The sequence below is a fragment of the Podarcis raffonei genome, chromosome 3 (assembly GCF_027172205.1).
Source record: "Podarcis raffonei isolate rPodRaf1 chromosome 3, rPodRaf1.pri, whole genome shotgun sequence".
Lineage (NCBI taxonomy): Eukaryota > Metazoa > Chordata > Lepidosauria > Squamata > Lacertidae > Podarcis > Podarcis raffonei.
The window spans coordinates 77,031,788-77,037,817 of record NC_070604.1 but is presented as its reverse complement, the minus strand read 5'-3'; the positions used below and the strand labels follow the sequence as shown (position 1 = coordinate 77,037,817).

Below are 6,030 nucleotides of genomic sequence, written 5' to 3'. Positions count from 1 at the left end.
CAACCAAGACTCCTAGATCCTTTTCACATGTACTGCTCTCAAGCCAGGTGTCTCCCATCTTGTATTTGTGCCTCTCATTTTTTTTGCCCAAGTGCAATACTTTACATTTTTCCCTGTTAAAATTCATCTTGTTTGTTTTGGCCCAGTTCTCCAATCTGTCAAGGTCGTTTTGAAGTGTGATCCTGTCCTCTGGGGTGTTAGCCACCCCTCCCAGTTTGGTGTCATCTGCAAATTTGATCAGGATGCCCTTGAGTCCATCATCCAAGTCGTTGATAAAGATGTTGAATAAGACCGGGCCCAAGACAGAACCCTGTGGCACCCCACTAGTCACTAGGTAGAAAATGGGCTTTTAGAACCTGTTTGAAAATCTGCAGCATGGAAACCATGAACACCTCTGGTGAGGCATCTGGTTCCTGGCTTTTGTAATTGTAGTCAACGCCCCCAGCTGGACCAACAGGGACATCCTGGGAGACGCCTTCCTCCTACTGGGCTCCAGAGCTGGCGGTTTCCTTCGTTCTCTGAGATGCTTGGAGAAATAAGTTATGTAGAGAAAGACATTGTATACAAGGAATAGGCAAAGTGCATTGGCACAAATAAATGTAGACAGCATTCTTTCAGTAGCTAGAACAGAGGTAGCCAACATGGTGCCCTCCAGATGTTGCTGAACTACACCATCCATGAACCCTGATGACTGGCCATGCTGACAAAGGCTGATGGAGTTGGGAGTCCAGCAACATCTGGAGGGTGGTACTACATTGGCTATCCCTGACATAGAAGAGAATTCACCTTTTCTGCAGGGTGTTTTCTGCAGGAGTTGTTTCCACTCAATAATGCACCGAAGAAATGAAGACATCTCTCACCCTGTCTGTTGAAGTGTGCAGGTGATGCACAAAGGAAAGCATTGGTTAGATTTCTGCAAGCCTTTTTTCATCATTCTTATTGTAATGCAAACTTTTTTGGGGGGGACTATTAAGAGGGGTGAGGGAGTAAACCACTTTTAGAGCATCTCGTCCTCTGGTCCGAACTGGGATTTGAATTCAAGCCTCAAAGGTCCAGGCCTTTTGAGTTCCAAGCTAGAAGTAAATGCATTTCAGAAAAGCAATTTTTATTGTCTCATGGAGACTGCATTTATCTTTCACACCAGGGATGTCAAGAGTCCAGAGAAAGACATTTGAGCATGTGCTGTGTTCTGTTCTATAAAAGAGCCACCTGCATATCATTGCCTTGATAGTGATACAGTGTGTGACTTCCTGGATAGAAATAAGTTTGATATTGAACTATGTAGAAGTATGAGCACAATATTTTATTAAGTCTCCATTTGATCATTTCATGTTGACTTAGCCCAGGAAACAATACCCCATGGGAATAGTTATAGCAAACTCTATCTTATTCCAATGGACTTTCTCCACTCACGGACAACTCCATCTACAGATTTTATTCAGTTGATGTTACAGTGAGATGTACGCATAAACCTTGGACTGCCATTTTTGGCTGCTTTAAAACAGTTTTTTCAGTACCTCTTTGTGTTGGCTTAGTCTTGTGTTCTTGGTGACTATACAAAATACAGTGGTACCTCTGGTTAAGAACTTAATTCGTTCCAGAGGTCTGTTTTTAACCTGAAACTGTTCTTAACCTGAGGTACCACTTTAGCTAATGGGGCCTCCTGCTTCTGCCGCCGCACGATTTCTGTTCTCATCCTGAAGCAAAGTACTTAACCTGAGGTACTATTCTGGGTTAGCAGAGTCTGTAACCTGAAGCGTCTGTAACCCGAGGCACCACTGTACGTTCAAATGTGGCAGGGAAGTGATGTCCTCAGACCATTGCGTAACAGACAATGGGTATGTATCCTTTCAGTCTCTTAGTAGCCATAAGGGCTCACAAAATCCACCTTTGTTATCCTAGCATTAATCCCCATACTACATGAATGAATGCAATTGATAAATGCATGAACATTTGCCAATATCAAGGATTTTGACAATACATAATTGATGCCGGAAACATCATACCAAAAATGACTTACGACTAGACACGCCCACATCATAAGCCACAATGAGGCATTACAATTCCAGCTACTATCTGTAGCAAACAGTGCCTTCCTATGCAAATTTTTTACAGTCCAAAGCACTTTTTCCACAATACATCTGCAATAGTTTTTAAGTTGCAATAGGCTACAACCTCACCTGAGTTGTGCATTCTTATTCTCTTGAGTTTTCAGTTTGCTTTTGTTTTCTTTGTCTCTGTGTTTGAATTTAGATGAAGCTGTATTGTTGTGCTGTTGATGAATAAAAAAAGTTAAAAGCGCAAAAAAATTCAAAGACTGTCACTTGCATCTTTTTATATATGTATAAGCCTTGTCATCCACAACCTTGTGGTAGAAGTTTTCTGACAAACTGTCTCCTGGGCTATGTAAAAGAGCTTTCAATATTAATCTCTGATTTATATTTGCTAATTCACCACTAGCATGATACAGGGCTTCTTAGTCTGAAACCTGTCTCTCGCTCTCTGTGATCCTACCTTTGATGCCATAGTCCATGCCTCCAGGAAGCAAGGGCCACTTTTCTGAATGAATATATACCTTCAGGCACATATTGCTCTCAACCTCACCAATTGCAGTGCCCAGAACATCTGCCCATGCAACACCAAACAGATTCAAATCATCCAATGCAATTTCTTGGTACTTTAAAAGGAGCTTTATACCAAAGCTGCTGATGCTGATGAATCTAACCCAGTTAGTCCAAGATGCTGTAGGATAGGGTGCTGCAATCAGCAATGTAGTTTTAAATTTTGAAGTGCAGGAGTAGATCATTCACGACAGTCCCCATAGCCACAATCCCAATAAGAGTTCATAGACATATCCTCAAGTAGAGTCCAAAAATGCAGGCAGCTGTAAAAACGTAAAAGGGTAAATGTTGTGCATATGCACTTCTTTGGCAGATTATGTTTGGGGCACCTTTTCTAGCCCCTCCCCCTTTTTGGGGTGAGCAGAGTGGATCCTAAATAGGACTGGATACAGCTGCCAAGCGCCCAGGTGTCAAAAAAGGTTATTTATGTATGCCACAACTGCAGCTCATGTTTTGTAAGACCAAAAATGGAAAACTAAAGAAAAATGGCAACATAAACTGATGGAATAAGCACAGCTTGCAGGTCTAATTTATAGAATAAGAGAACAAGAAGAACATACATTTAAAGAAGATTGGAAAATGTTTATTGAATACATGGAGGAAAATTGTGTATATTTGAAAACGTGGGTAGCATTAAGATAAATTCAACAGTGTAAATAAGTTTTGATGGATGTAACAGTAAATGGAATAATACTGAATGGTTTAGTTTATATAAAATATGCAGGGATTTATGTTGTGCAAAATGAACCATGGAAAGAGAAGAGGTCTTTGATATTTGAAGGTTGTTTAAGTGAATTTTCTAAAATATAATGAAATTTAATAAAAATTATATCTAAAAAAGATACAGCTGCCGAGCTACTCAACTCATTCCTTGAGTCAGAATGACTGAATCTGTATAATACCCAATTTATTACAACCCACTGACTTCTGACTGCATAGGCCCAGCTTGTAAAACACACTGAGTTGTAACAAGAGGTCTCCAGCCTGCTGAAATGCAACCTTTCACTTTTGATTAGAAATGCATACGATATTGCAAAGAAATGTTACCATTTAAAGTTCTAGCGTGCAGTCACAACCCAATTCAAAGGAAAGGTGAAGGCCTGTCTCTGACTATTTTCCTCATTCTCTGTCTTCCTCATGCTGCTGCAATCTATCACAAGCAAACTTGGAAGCCTCATTAACACCTCATTCACTTGCCAGAGTCAGGAAGGTCCATCAGTGACCCTGGTGCTTCCGCAGATGACATCATCGAGGCTGCAGAGCTGCGATCCTTTGTGTTCCCCCTCCACTGCACCATGGATTAGAATTATATGTTCCTCCCCTGACGTATGGGATGTGGGTGGCACTGTGGGTTAAACCACAGAGCCTAGGACTTGCCAATCGGAAGGTCGGCGGTTCGAATCCCCAAGACGGGGTGAGCTCCTATTGCTCGGTCCCTGCTCCTGCCAACCTAGCAGTTCAAAAGCACGTCAAAGTGCAAGTAGATAAATAGGTACCTGACATATTAGACTGAAGGAGGGTATTTTTTGTTTCAAACAATCAGGTACACAACTGTTTATGTACACAAATGGCCCATGTTCTAGTCTGAATGAACATTCGGCATGCATCTGTCTCTGTCTGAGCGAAAAGCGAGTAAGAAGGGGCCTGTTTGCATAATATGCCATTAACTCAGAGCCATTAGACCTCTGAGAGTGTTCTTGTCTTGGGGAAAGCCAACACTCTGATTGTTCTTCTCCTTCCTAATGGGGAAATCTCCCCCCACCCCTATGATGACCTGGGTTCTAAAAACAGATCTTGTGTAAAAGCACAAAGGGATTGTGGTTTTCTTGCCATCTGGACCTTAAAACATATTCTCACCTGGAAACACATAGTAGTTACATGGATGGTTTACAGAAGCATAGCCATGTTAAACTGCTGCAGCAAAAACAATCACGTAGCACAGTGAAGGCTTAACAAACTTTACTGCTTCATAAGGCTTCTGCCATATGCTTTCATGGACAATAGAATCACCTGACAAGTGAAGTTTAATCCGCAGGCTTCCACAAAATTTTAGGCCTGATGAGTAGCCAACATGGTGCCCTCAAGTTGTTGGGACTAGAACTCCCATCATCCTCCCCCCATAAGCCCCAGTTCTAAACTACATATCTCCTGCCAACCTAGCAGTTTGAAAGCACATCAAAGTGCAAGTAGATAAATAGGTACCGCTCTGGCGGGAAGGTAAACAGCGTTTCCGTGCGCTGCTCTGGTTTGCCAGAAGCGGCTTAATCATGCTGGCCACATGACCCGGAAGCTGTACGTCGGCTCCCTCGGCCAGTAAAGCGAGATAAGCGCTGCAACCCCAGAGTTGTCCGCGACTGGACCTAATGGTCAGGGGTCCCTTTACCTTTAAACTACTTACAGACTTAAAAATGAATGTTTTGTCATTGTTGTGTCTGCCACCCTGGGCTCCTTCAGGAGGAAGGGCAGGCTAAAAATCTGATACTTCATCATTGGCCAGGCTGGCCAGGCCTGATGTGAGCTGGAGTCCAGTAACATCCGGAGGCTGCCATGTTAGCTACTCTGGCTTACACCATAATATGATTTGTTAGCCTTTAAGATGAACAGAGGTGGGAAATGTTTTTCCACCCAAGGGTCCCATTCCCATCTGGGCATGAAGTAGGATGGGTGAGGGGAGTGGGGAGAAGGGGTGGCAGCTGGGGAGGGAGTATGGCCTGGGGAGAGTCCCAAAAGCCAGATGGAAAGGCTTGGAGGTCACATTTGCCCCTGTATGTTGTGTTATCTGAATACCTAAGAATACAGTGGTACCTCAGTTCCTGAACACCTCCGTTGTCGAACGTTTCGGTTCTTGAATGCCGAAAACCCAGAAGTAAATGCTTCTGTTTTCGAAGGTTTTTCCAAACTCAAATGTGTGATGCGGCTTCTGCTGAGTGCAAGAAACTCTTGCAACCAATGAGAAGCTGTGCCTTGGTTTTTGAACATTTCGGAAGCCGGCGGTCTTCCAGAACGGATTACATTCGAGAACCAAGGTACCACTTTATATTTGTCTGTGTACAATGATTACTTTGGTGCTCAGTTAGTAGCCCTGGGAAAGGCCTCTTCCGCCTATCAGAGAAGATAGTAGTGGGCTGGATGATCTGAATTTGAACAAGGCAGATGCGTATCTTCTCGGTTGGGCACATCTTATGGCAATTGAAAACCCCATTTTAAAAAGTGATACATTTCTTGCTGCATGCTTTACATTGTGAATTTACCTTCCATTTCCTGCAGTTGTTTTTTGGGGCTTCTTGGCACATAAAAAAAAGAGACACTTGATGTTGACAGTCTTCATATTGGTTTTACTTGGCACACCAAAGTGACTGAATGGAACAGAGCAGAGAGGATCTGCTAACAGGAGGGGAGGGGAGGGGAG

At 42.9% G+C, this 6,030-nt stretch overlaps 1 long non-coding RNA gene across 1 annotated transcript; it reads right to left on the bottom strand.

Annotated features, from left to right (window-relative positions):
- Positions 1-334: 334 nt before the first annotated feature.
- Positions 335-2,945, bottom strand: LOC128410814 (uncharacterized). The gene is made up of 3 exons (XR_008329610.1): positions 2,698-2,945; positions 2,181-2,272; positions 335-526 (listed from the first exon to the last, which is right to left on the bottom strand). It is a non-coding gene; the product is annotated as an uncharacterized LOC128410814 (long non-coding RNA).
- Positions 2,946-6,030: the final 3,085 nt, after the last annotated feature.